Source organism: Sesamum indicum, linkage group LG4, assembly GCF_026168435.1.
Source record: "Sesamum indicum cultivar Baizhima isolate 11 linkage group LG4, ASM2616843v1, whole genome shotgun sequence".
Taxonomy (NCBI): domain Eukaryota; kingdom Viridiplantae; phylum Streptophyta; class Magnoliopsida; order Lamiales; family Pedaliaceae; genus Sesamum; species Sesamum indicum.
This window is the reverse complement of record NC_142660.1, coordinates 19,908,890-19,923,432: the sequence shown is the minus strand read 5'-3', so window position 1 is coordinate 19,923,432 and position 14,543 is coordinate 19,908,890. Positions and strand designations below refer to the sequence as shown.

The following is a 14,543-nucleotide window of genomic DNA, read 5'->3' as shown; positions in this document are numbered from 1 at the left end:
CAAAAATAGTATACTTGTTATGTGATTGATCATTTTTCCTGAACTGTGCACCAATCACATGACAAGTATATTGTACTTGCCATAAAATTAATTTAGATTTGATTAAACCTAATTTAAATTAGAATTTTCTCTTATAATGAGAGGAAAAACATGTAAAACTCACTATTAATTAGAACATTGGACCATGAGTTCTAACTCAAAAATGCAAAGATCTAACTCTACCAAACCTTTCAACTTAGCCAACTAATTGAACACATCATGATTCATAAAATCAAATCCCTAAAAGACGAATTAAAGTTAAATAACTCATCATAATGTACTATTAACAATAAAATTAAGTAAATAAAGAGGTGGGGTGGGGATAATTTGTGGGTTTCTGTCAAGATTAATGATGTATGCATGTACGGTACTCAAGATATAAATAAATACACACACACCCACACACAAATACACACACATATACATAATACATACATATATACATATATAGAGAGAGAGAGATAGAGAGGGTATATATATATAGAGTGAGACGAAGTTGATTGGGCAATACATGGGTTGTAACTTTCAGTGTTGTCGGTATATACAGAGTGTGGATGCCTTATCGGAATATGAGCAGCACATAATTGCTACAGCTTCTGCTTGTTTCATTTCTGCCTCGTCACCACCTCCCTTCTTCCACGTGAAACTCTCCTCATCTGACAACCCACACAAAAATCCCGCCAAAAATAACATGTACATATTTATATATATATATATGTCCTAATTAATTAAAATCGAAATTAATTTACCAAACTATATAATACGAAAAAAAAAAACAAAATATAAGAGGCCACGTAATAAATATCAATTCCTATTGCAAAATGCAGTTTAAATGTTTTATTGTAAAATATTTTATACATATAGGTGTATATGAACAGTTCAATGTATAATATGTAATAAAAGATCAAAATTGTGTGAAACTTGTTCCTAGGAACTAAGTAAGTATAAATATTGTAATAATATTTAAGAGTAATTGAGAGAATTAAAATACCTGTGGGAAGAGGAGAAATTAATTACATATATACGATGTGTGGATATGCTTGGCTCCTCATACGCCATCCACGGAAGGCCATCGAGTACCCGGTGGGCTCTGCAGATGGCATACAGGGAGCCAGGCATATATACGTATATATGGATGTATGTATATGCACAACCTACGTACCCGTACACTTCGTACCGTGTATTTATGTATGTGTGTGTTTTTCTTGGATGTCACCTTGTTAGCTTCCATGCAAGAACCCTAAAACAGCTTCACACAGGACCGAATTGAAGAAAATGATGGAACAGTGGTATGAAAGAAAGAAATTGAGGAAAGGGACTATGTAAGAAGAGAAAAATAGGGTTTGGAGAGGTATTTATATATACAGACATCTCTCTCTCTCTCTCTCCTCATTCTCTCTCTCTATCTATATGTATATATGTATATATATATTGAAGAAGCAAAGTAGAGATTTGGAAGATCAAACTGGGTCCAAATCAAAAGAAGATCGAAAAACAAAAAAAAAAAAGAAAAAGAAAATTAACCCCACAAAAACCCTTTTTAATTCCATTTGAAAATGAAGGAATTAAAGAAAAACAAATCATTTTAAAAAGAAAAGAAAGAAAAACACACACAACACACAGTAGCCCCTATTGAGATGGCGCAAAACAAGCATGGCCAGACATAAAAACCATTGGCAAACACAAGAAAAAGATGCTCCTAATTTCTTGTGGGGTTTTCAAATTGCAAGTGATCGAAAGAAGGAGCTTTGTGGGGTTGTAAATATAGACACACGTAGTGAGAGAGATAGGGGGTGGGGTGGGGTGGGGTGGGGTGGGGGTGTGAGGAAGAATAGGGTTTATGTTAGTGTCCACGCAATTTCCTAAGCTCACTCTTTTGTAGGTTTGAAATCTCCTTTTTCTGGGTCGTAAAGCAAAGGTTGCTTTTCTCCTCTGAACCTCCTTTGTCTCGGAGTGTTTGGACGACCTGGATTCCTCTTACCTTTCTCTTTTTAATTAACAAAAGTAGAAATTCTTGATAAATTTTTTTTTTAAAAAAAACATTAATATGATTATTAATTAATATATAATTTTATCTTCTCTCTATATCTCTTTTTATTTATTTAAATTTCTTTTTTTTTTCCGGAATTTCCACATCCTTCCTTAATTTATCCTCCACGGTCTTTGTTTACTTTTCCTTTTACTATCAATACGGGTCTGTGTCGAAACCCTATCCAGACACACACGACTTTCTTTCTCTTCAAAATTAAAAAGAAGAAACTCGTAGCAGTTGTTATTTCTATTTTTATATACTTATTACAAATTGCTAATTTTTACAAAGAAGCACTACATTTAAGGTCTTGTCTTGAATCGCTGTCCGAACGAAGACGACTTTTTTTTATTTAAATATTTATAAAGAAGAAACTCGTTGCAGTTATTATTTCATTTTAAAATATTTCTCACCTATGAACCTAAAAATTGGTAATTTTTACAAAAAAAAAAAAACACTATGTTTTAGGCCTTGTGTTGAAATCCTGTCCAAACACAAACGACTTTTTTCTTTTAAAATTTTAAATGGAAGAAACTCATGGCAGATATTATAATTTCTATTCCAAAATATTTCTTACCAGTGAACGTAAAAATTATTAATTTTTTTATTTTATTTTAAAAAAAACACTATGTAATTTTAGGGTTTGTAGGCATGGGGGTACTGCAGTGTGACTGATTTCAACTCGACTTTGTCATTTCAGCAAACTAATACATTTTACATGGAAAGAGCAAAGACCAAAGGGAGTGTTTGGCTTAATTTGTAATTCCATTTTTTGCTATCTCAGACATCAAATTTCCAGTTTAGTTCAACACTTTATTTCTTTAATTAATTAATTCCTTCTGCTCTTTATTAATTCCCAATAGTAATAATTTGTTCTTGTTCTCTGCATAACATTATCATCCAATATTAATGTATGAACATTAATGGTAATATAGATAAATTAATAATCAGTTGTACATATATATTTCAATCCAATCCCATGAAAATGTCCCAAACAAAGTATATATATAGTTTAAGTAATTAGGATATATATATATATATGTGTTTAAATATATATATATATATACAGAAACGCATACTAATTAATCACGATTATGGAACAACTATTAAACCTTGTTTTTGTAAACGATGCTAAAATATTTGCAACAGCTAAAAATTATGCAAATATTTTCGACATAGGTAAAATCATAGCGAACGTTGATTAATTGTGGTGAAAACTTAAGTTTTTGCTTCATTTTTGTTTGATTATAATAGATATTATTGATTTATTATGATTTTTAAACCGTAGTGATTTATAATATTGAAATTAGTATATCAATTTTTTTATAATGAAAATTAATATAAAAATGACGATGAATTTAGTGTGATAATTAATAACACAGTCCGATAACGAGCGTGGGGTTCGCTTATATATCAGTTGTATGTTAGCTAGTGACAATATCAAAGTTATCAACATATTGTAAATATATATAAAGGAAAGTGTAAGATGTTTTTATTTATTGTAAAAAAAATTTAAAAACAAAATGTGTTCAAAGTGTTATTATTGATATCATATATATATATTTTTTCAATATTATTTGTAGTCATGTATACATATATATAAGTTCAAAATGGAAATAATTAATTTTTGGAATTTGGGGGGGGGGGGTTCAATTTCAAATCACAAGAGATGGGATTCGGAGATATTAGGATTTCTTTTACCCAAATCAAGTATGTTCGGAGTAAATAAATTGTATAAAAAATGTATCATATTTATTATATAATTGATTATATTTTTTAAATTATACACTAATCACAATGTAAATACCTTACGCCTATTATATATTCAGATCCGACCATACCCGATTTGAATTAAAAAAATTTGAAATATTATGAGCACGGGCAGAAGATTGCCTGAAATGTGGATGGCAAGAAATGAAGAGAAGAGTAATAATACGTCTAACCTTATGTTCTTCTTCCTTTGAATGGTCAATTTCTCATAAGAATCTTTTGCTGTCAATTAAAGTTCACCAATAGAATTTCAGGGTTGACATCAATTCCACCTACCCCACCCCACCCTCAGGTGTCTACTCCGTCCATCTACATACACATATATATATATATATATATATATTATTTTATTTTATTTATATATAAGTCATTATTTATTAATATTAATATTAAATGTATATATATCTCTACACTATGTATCAACTTAAATGGCCTTATTCGGATTCATTGCATATATTCTAAATAAATGATCTTTAATTTTAGTGGCTACTACTATTTTCAACATGTACATTGTTTAATATTAATGTTTGTTTCAGACAACAATTTAAACTATTATTTCATAAGTCATGGTTAGGTGGAAGTCATGAGGTTTACAATTGCTAAAATAATAAAGTTAGTGATAAAAAATAATAATCAATCACAAATATATCATTTAATATTAATATTGATTTTTGTATACCCTCACATACGAATTGACTAAATGAGGACTAAGCAGTCAGAACAGAAAAGAAAACCACACAGGCCCATAGGGACGTAATTCAAGGACTCGAGATCCTCCAGTCAAAGTACAAGTCCAAATACATTCAGATTCTCACTTTGGATGCCTGCCAATGACCCAAAGTTGCATCCACTTGGGACTATTTAAGCCATGTCTGAGTGCCCTACATTACCCGATAATCATCAGTCACCCAAGTAAGGTCATGTGGCGGTCGCAAAAGGTGGTTTGGTAGCATACCCCTCCAGGGGAGAATTGGTTTCTTGCTGGAAAGGTCTTGGGATTTTCACGGCAAGAAGGTATCCACTTGAAACCCTTCGTAGGGATTTTAGGAACATAACTCGCAGTGGACTCCCTTATCCTTCCTCCAAAAATCAAGGGATTGCAACTGTTAGGGGATCACTTTGCTACTGAATCTAGGGGGAGTTTCGGCCTACCATACTAGCTGGAGGACTACCTATAAATTTCAAATTCAAGCCAAAAAATAGTAACTTTAAATTACACTCGCACACAAAAAGAACTTACACTCTGTTTTATTATTACGTTATTGCTTTCGATTTCTTAATCATCTAAATATTGACTTGAGCAATCAGAGTGCTAGCGATTTTAATACAGGTTCCCATCCCTAGAGCTTTCAAACCAAACTCAAAGTTCTTAGGTTGGACCATTTGAAACGAGCACTTTTTGTCCACATCAATATTAATTAATAAAAGTATTTGTTATACATATATAGAAAAATGCATTCCACCCCTCAATGATATTCGAAATATGCAAATTACTCCTGTAAAAAATAAAATACCAAATTACCTCCCTATATTTTTCAAAATTGAGCAAATTATCCACTCAGAAAAGGTGGGGTATTACATGCTCCTTTCTTGCGAATTTGATTGTTTTTCAAGAATAAAATATTATTTTTATATAAAAATATATAATAATATTATATTATTTATAAAAATATAATATATCTTTATTTAAAAAAAACTTACCCCTCGTTGACATCACCTCAACCCCGCCGCCGCCCGAAACCTTTCCCTTCCCCTTCCGCCATCACCATCGCCCCCATCCCCATCCCCACCCATGCTGCCTGAAACCCTCCCCCTCCCCCATCCCTATCACCGCCCACATCTACCCTGAAAACCCTTCCCGTTCCGCCAAAAACCCTCCCCTTGCCCCATTGTCGTCGCCCTTACCCAGAAACCCTCACCATCGTCGCCACCCATGCCGCCTAAAATCCTCCCCCTCCCCCATCCACGTCGCCGCTCCCCAGTGGAAAATGCTTAAACCTCCACCACCTTTTCGATTTTTATGGTCGTCGTCGCCATTGTCGTCCGTCTCTTTGTTTCCTCTCTGTGTATATATGTATCTATATATAATATTATAATTATACATAATATATTATATATATGTTTTTTTAAAAAATTCTATAAATATATTTTAATTTTAAATTGAGACTGTTGATTTGAATTAAAATAAAATTCGGACCATTGAATCTAATATTAAATTTGGACATTTAAATTCAAATCAAATCCAACGGTTCTTAAATTATATTATAAATATAACTCTATAATTTAAAATTTAAAAAGAATAAAAATATTAATAAAAAAGCGAGTGCATTTCACGAACCGTGGAGGATAATTTGCTCAATTTTAAGAAACACTAGGAGGTCATTTTTTTTTTTTTTTGGCTAAAATGCGTAAACCCCTCGTCTGTTTTAAAATTTCTGCTAAAAATCCCCTTCTATTTTAAAAATAGGCACAAAAATCGCTCTCCGTTTTGTTAAATGTAGCTCAGTCATCTCTTTTCAATAAATCTAACTAACGGAGTTATTTTTTTTCACAAAATAACCATTATATCCTTGGATCTTGAATTTATAAAAAACTCAAGGGTTGATATTATATTGATTAAATATATATATATATATATATATATTATAAAAATATTATTTGAAAACAAAAAAAGAAATTACTCCCCCCAAACCCACCCCCACCCCCAAATCGTCGCCACCCCCCTGCCCAACCCCCACCCATCGCTCCCCCCTAGCCCCCCCCCCCCCCCTATGCAACCCCCTGCCACTCACCCTCCCCCCTATCGCCTCCGATTGGGCGATGTATACCATCAGCTAGATTTGATCTGGACGATGCGATATCGCCCAGAACAAGAACAGGGCGACAACGTCGCCATTCTGCGGGTGACACCCATACCCCAATGGTTTTGGGAACCATGGGCAACGGTTTGGGACGACGGCGTCGCAGGTGCCCTTCTCTGCTGGGGGCGACGACGATGTTTTTTTTTTAATTAATTATATTAGTTAAATATATTTTAGTTAACTAAAAATAATTTTACAATAATTTGTGTACTTAAATTTATTTAAATATATATTTTAATTAATTAAAAATAATTTTAGATTTTAACAATTATAAAAATTTTAAATCTAAATTTTATATTATTTAATATTTGAATTTAAATTATAAAAATTTCAGAAAAATGTTTTGTTTTCATATTTTTTAAGTAAACATATTTTAAAAAATTACTTTTTAATAGATGAAATGCGAAAACATCACTCAGAATAAATAAAAAAAGCATACATATGAAATATATAAATATTATGAGGGTATTTTAGAAAAAAAATATTAAAAAATAAAATAAAAAACAGTTACAAAATCCCCAAACATACAAGGAGCGCATGTAATGCACCTTTCATTATTACTAATGAAATGGGTGTTTTTTGTTGAGTTTTACAAAACACAAGGGGGTTTTTAACCTATTTCGAAAACACATCGGGTTTTTAGCTTTTTCAATAAAATACAGGAGAGTAAAATGCATTTTAGCCTCATTTTTTTTTTTTTATAGGCGGTAATTTGCTCATTTTGAATATCATATGGGTGGTATGCATTATATATATATATATTGATATACTATAAATATAGTTTAATTGGGAACTTATTAAATAAAATTGTTCTCATTATTAATAATTAAGTTCACAAAAACTTAGTTTACAATGAGAAGATTTTATTTAAATTATCAGCACAATTGATAATTAACAATACATTACAGTAATAACTATCTTTGCTGTTGTCGGTAGAGGCTACTCGACCTGTTGGTATTTTTTTTCCTTTATGAGAAAAAAAAAAAAAAAAACTATCTTTATTGTTGATAGTTTGCTACGGTATTAGTAACAAATTATTTATAATGTTAACTTTATATATAATCATTTTTCACTAACTACCAACGGTGACAATTAATTTTACACAGTTTTTTGTTAGTAATAAAATTGTGAAAATCATCATGATGACAAAAATAATATGCTTTATATTTAATGCTTATAAAATTGATGAGAATTTTTATACTATCATTTGTATTTTTGTTACTATTATATTAATTACTTAATTCTTTTTTCTACATAGTAAACTATTGGTTAAGAAAAATAAATAAATAATTTTTGTAATTCCCCTTTTTTAATTAGGAATTTCTTTTCAAATGAAATTGATTTGCACTTAATTTATTATATGTATTCCAAAAAAAATTAATAGGGTTAAATGCATTTTTTGTTCTGTAACTTAAGTTATTTGACGTTTTCATTTTTCAACTTTCTAAAATAGTATTTTGGTCCTATATCTTTTTAGTTTTTGTGATTCTAATCTTTTTTTTTCTTTAATGGGGTTCATGCTACTGACGAGAAGGATGAATTTCGATAAAAAAAAAAAAGATTGAAATCACAAAAATTAAAAAAATATAGAACCAAATGCTACACTGAAAAGTTAAAAGACAAAAATACTAACAAAATGAGTCAATAGAAAAAATAACCCCATTAGTTAAATCGAACACTGATAGCTTGATGTTTTTAAATATATATTATTATTTCTTTACTAATGAATCAAACTCGAGTCGAGCCTGAAAAATTTTCAAACAAAAATTAAAAATTCAAGTTTGATTTGTTAAATCAACAAATCGAGCTCAAATGAATTTTTACTAATCTTTTTTCGAGTGTGTAGTTTAATTATTTTTTTAGTCCTACTAAAAATACAAAAATTGGAAAAAAAAAATTGATCCATTAAATTTGTTCGCGATTAATTTTAGTACACAATTTCCATAGTTCTCACATTTTAACTACTAATTTGCAAAAATGTGTCAATTTGGTCCTCCAGCATACAGAAATTGAAAATTTGGCCGGGAAATAGCATGTGCATCCACATGCTATTTAATTTGGGGATTTTTAGTCCCTTGTGGTAATATAGTGTTACATGTCAATTGAGTCGGACATTTTGGAGGGAAAAATATTAATTTTTTCCTCCTAAAGTTATTTCTCAATTAATTTGTCCATATATAATTTAATTTGTCACATGTGGCACTAAAAAATATATTGGCACTTGAAGTGGATATTTTAGTCCATGGTTTAATTTGTCACATATAATAAATAATCTTACATATTTTAAAATATATTACAAAGTAGAATAAAATATATAACATAATATATCACATTCAGGAAAAATATATTATTGACAAAAAAGATATAAACCCATACAATTATAGATAATTATAAATATTATTTTATAAATATTTATAAATTATCAAAATAATTATTATTTTATAAATAATTACAAATTATATAGATAAAAATGCATAAAACTAAAGATAATTATAAATATTTTTACTATAGATAATTATTTTACTTAATTAGGTATTGATATTTGACAAGAATGACTGTAATTGAGTTATTTCAATGAATTCATCACTTCAAATCAAAATGAAAAAGAAAAAGTTTTAGGTCTCGATCAATATATTAATTCAAAACAGTGTCATTTTATTCCTAGGTAAATATAATTTTCATTAAATAAATAGTACATCGTACAGTACAGCAGTGCTCAATAAGTGCCATTTTATTCCTATAAGTTAGGGATAATAATTTTAGTCGTATTTAAATTAAATTAATAATTTAGTCCTGTAATCTTAACTATTAAATTAAGAGAGCGTTGACAAGAAAAAAGGGTTTTTGTGTACACTCAACTGATCCATAGAATCCAAAGAACTAAGTGTTAAATCAAAGGCAGAAAAGCAAGAGAATTATGAGTCAAATCATAGGCTTTCTATCACTATTTGCACATCAAAAAACTCACAAGAAAAAAGAAAAGAAGAAGAAGAAAGAAAGAAAAGTAAAAGTAAAAAGTTGAACTACAAAAGGATTGAATAAGGAGGGAAATCATGAGAGATCCACTACCAAAATTAACTGAAAGCAACATCCAAATTCGTGGGGGGCACTAATTAATTAATTAATTCTTTTACAAGATTATTTAATGAATTAATCTGCATAAATCAGGTCCTAACTCATCAATTAAATAATTCATAATTTGATAATAATACATCACCCAATAACTAACCATAATATGATATTCCCACCAAAATATCAAGTCATAATTTTAAAATAAATTATTAAAAATATATATCATGTAACAATAATTTTTATCTTATTATTATATAATTATAATCGACAAAAATTATATATAATTAAGTACAGTTAATGTATAATAATGTTCACGTTTCGAGGGGACGGCATGTAATTTTCCTGAAAGCAGGGGTAAGTTATGTAAACGATGTTGATATTTTCGGTGGGTTTATATAATTTTTTAAAAAACAGAAATAAATCATGTAAGTAGATCATAAATCATGGATATTAATGTAATTATTCGCTAAATCAAATTTAAACTAATTTTCTTTTTTTTTTATCATCATTGTATAACAAGAAAAAATATGTAGTTGGACCCCAAAAATATATGTTTATTATATTGGTATTATTAATTATAATAATTAACGTACAATACGAAAGATAATTAACAATAATAAAGAAGTAGGCGTGCTAAGAATCAAGATGTCGTGAATTAAAATTCTATGAATATAAATATATAGTTTATTTTTAATAGTAATATGTTGTGTTTTTATTTATTTTGAATTTATTAATTTATTTATAAATATCGATATATTGCATATTAAATATTATAGTAATTGTCGTTGATTAATTTAAAATTATTAATTTATTTTTTTTAAGAAAAAGTAAGCGTGTGAGAGAGAGAAGAAAGGAGAGACAAAAAAGACATCTAAGTCCAAGATGGAAGTCACAGACAGACAGATCAGTCGGATTCTTAATTGCTAATCATTGTCATTAACAACCTTTGCTCGCGTGGATCTCATTTCCACTCTCAATTTTTACAATAAATAATTATTAAATAAATAGCTACAAATATGTTAATGATTATAAACGAAAATTATGATAAATAATTATTATTAATTATATAAAATTAAACAAAATTTGTACAAAAAATTTAGTTTATTCGTCGTGATAAATATTTTAGTCACATTTATAAAAATTACGAACAATATATTACGTATTTATAATTAACCTATAATTATTTATTTTTTATTATAATAATTAATTATAATTAAATATTATATTTCTTGGTTGCTAAAGCAGTCCACACCACTCTTTCTAAGAAAACTCAAGCTTTAATTAGTCAAAGGCAAAAAGTTTAGAATGATTTGACATCATTATGGAAAAGCCATATTGTTGGGTTATTTCCTTTTTTAAAGGGAAAAAAAGAAGAATTTTATAAATGCAAAATATGGATTTATTCTTGATTAAATATATGATGAGATAATTTTTTTAATTTTTTTTTATCTTTTTCCTTTTCTCAAATTTAAATTAATATTAGGTAAATTAAATCGACACTCTTGAACTTAGGTTTTGTTTGCAATATTATAAGTACATGTTAATATAATTTACCACAAGGTATATTTATGTAAGTTTTTCCCGTTCATAAAAAAGTGCAAATGTAAATTACAATTACGACCTTCGGGACTGTAATTATAATTTTATAAAAGATATAGAATGTTTTTGTAATTAATCTTAACTTTAGGGAGTTTCTTACTTCTTTTTGAAAAGAAAAAATGAATTAATTTGCCCATATTGCATTACTTCTTTTTCTTTTTTTCCTTTTCAATTTGCATAGAGGTTTTTTCTTTTCTTTTTTTTTTTTTGGAAAATTGTCTGTGTCTAGACAGGCTATTTGGTATAAATCCTTGTCCGTTTATTCAATTTGCATAGAGGTTAATTAGCTATTTATTCGCTTTGATGGTTTTCAACTTTATAATTCCCTTTTTATATCCCAATAAAAATACCAAAAATGTTATCTAGAACTATGAAATAATCTATATATACAAACATAATCATTTAATCCCTTTTACCAATTACAAATGCAGCTTATTTCTCAGTTGTTATTTTAATTAATTAATGAAATTAATTTTGTTAAAAATCTCAATTATATTTATATAAAAAATAAAATCACCCATTTATAATATATATATATATATATATATAAAATAATTTGGTGTCAACTAATCCCATTATATCTGGACCCTCCTTGTCTCCCCCTATTTAATAATTTAAAATACTATTTTGATAAATTAATAAAAATATTTTTTTAAAAAACAATTATAATAATTATAGTAAATTACACTGATACCCCTGAAGCCATGCCATAATACACAAATATCCTGTATTTTTTTGCAAAATTACAAATATATTCATTAAGATTATAGTTGTAACTACTGTCATATACCCCTTTTTCAAAAGGCAAAACTCATAAATATTCTTTGGAAAATATTATACTAGCACCCTTCAGGGGTTTAATAATAATTTTGTAAAAAATATGAACTATTTGTATATTTTGATATAAGTTAAGGGGTGTCAATGTAATTTAATCTAATAATTATTATATCTTGTCACTGAATCAAGTTGCATTTATATAAACTGAGAATGTGGAGATGGAGGCAGAGGAAACACTTAATTTACATGTTTGTTTTGCACATAAGACCAACACCAAAAAGTTAAATTTCTCCAGGGATATATTGATGCCCACTACATGACACTTCACAAACTATTACAAAGAAAAGACATCCCCCTAAACCCCCCCACCCCACCCCACCCAGCAAATTAAGTTATATATTATATGTAAAGTCAGGAAACACCACTTCTGTCCTCTTTCTGATGCATCCCATTACCAATATATATATATATATATATATAATCAGAAAAAAGAACTACTTGCTCATGATCACATGGAAACCATCATGCTTTTATGCTTTTTTTTTTTTTTTTTTTTTTGGAGATGGGGGGTGGGTGGGGTGGGGTGGGGTGGGGGGGCAAAGTGGCTTTTAGTGAGAATAACTGTCTAATTCTGATGTCTCTACTTAGCTTAATTAATTTAGTCAGCAGCCTTAATTAATGAGTTTAGAAGAACATTTGAATGGACACGAAGTTATAGATTAAAGTTGAAAATTGAAAGTCATGTCGTGTGATCTTATTATACTACTGATTTTAAAAATGAACAGTAGTGGTTGAAAGTTAGCAGTGTCAGATCGATCGATGCTTTTAAATAAAAATGTGCTTTCGAAATCAAAATTTCTCGTTTAAAAATTGATATGATCTTGTTTTGGGACGTCTCAAATAATATAAAAGTCGAGGGAGAAGTAGGAAATAAATTAAATTAAGCTAATTTTAATCGAAGTTTTCTTATGTAGAATTAAGGAAAAATCGTATTTTTGATCCAATATAATAGGTTTATTTTCTATTTAGTCCCGTATACTATGCATTTTTCAAATTGCATTCCATACATTATAAAAATTCTCAATATTAGTCCCAAGAGACTTATCTGTCCAGATTTTAACGGAAAAGTCACTTGAATTAAATGTAGCCGTCAAATGATGATTTTTTTTGGGGGGAGGGTGAATTGCACGTGACCATCACATGCATACTATGATTAACTTGAAAAAACAATATTTCATTTTCCTTGCCCTTATTTGCTAAAAATCCTCCGAAACCAAGAACCCTATAATTTTTTCCACCCAAAATTAGATTTGGAATCAAAGAAATTGAAGAGATAATTGCGGTGTACTGTATTCTAATCTACTACCCTGATTCCATTGCAGTCAACCCAAACGATTAAAAAGAAAATTATCCCAGACATCAACAATACATAAAACAACATTTTCACTCTTCATGCAACGTCGTAATAACTCCTTGAAGCCTTTTCATTTCTTCTTCCATGCTCTTCACCTTTCTTTGCAACCCAAGTATAACAACAGATCTTCTGTACATTGGTGGATCTTGCTAAACAAAAAAATTACACCCACCTCACAACGCCCTCACAATTCTATATGGATTATTTTTCATCCACGATGTCCTTAAATAAGCCCTTCTCCCACAATAACATGTGAGTTCTTCATTCATCCAACTTCTTCTACTCTTAATTGAGATGGACTCTTTTGCAACTTTTAAAATTAGGTTTTTGGGTACAAAAATGCTGGTTTAACCCTAGCTTCCATTTCCCCCTAATAAACCTGTCCCCCACCCCCCCCTCCCCCACCAAAACTCAGTTTCACATACACCTTCTAATGGTTACGTGACTTTTTCATCTAATTTTTAACAAAAAAGATTTATATGGGACTAACATTGAATTTTTTTTTAAATATATGGATGCGATGTGAAAAACGTGAAACATACAAAATTAAATTAAAAATAAGCTTATTATATGGAACCAAAAATACGATTTTTCCACAGAATTAATAATTAACAAGCTGCTATTATTGCTCGCACTTGAACATGCAAAAAAAAAATTATTATTTATCGATCTTAAAATCAAAAGAAAATAACATTTTCTATGAGTAGAATTTGAAAATATAAAAAAATTTAAATCATGCATTGCCACGCACAACAATGATCGGATATATTTATATATATATAAAGCATTTAAAAAAATTAATTAGTAGTTGAAGGTCCTCTTGATCATTATTATAATAGCTATTTTGTATATAAATATATATGCTTGAAATTTTGCAGTTACTAAAACCGGAGCAGACAACCCCAATTCTAGATTAGGGTTTGCAATATTCTTGTAACATGTTGTCTGATGAGATAGGGAATGGGCATGGACATAGACATGG

General features: G+C 29.0%; 1 long non-coding RNA gene across 1 annotated transcript; it reads right to left on the bottom strand.

The window, feature by feature from the left end:
* Positions 1-460: 460 nt before the first annotated feature.
* LOC148788537 (uncharacterized) lies at positions 461-1,839 on the bottom strand. The gene is made up of 2 exons (XR_016065093.1): positions 1,031-1,839; positions 461-695 (listed from the first exon to the last, which is right to left on the bottom strand). It is a non-coding gene; the product is annotated as an uncharacterized LOC148788537 (long non-coding RNA).
* Between the last annotated feature and the right edge of the window lie 12,704 nt (positions 1,840-14,543).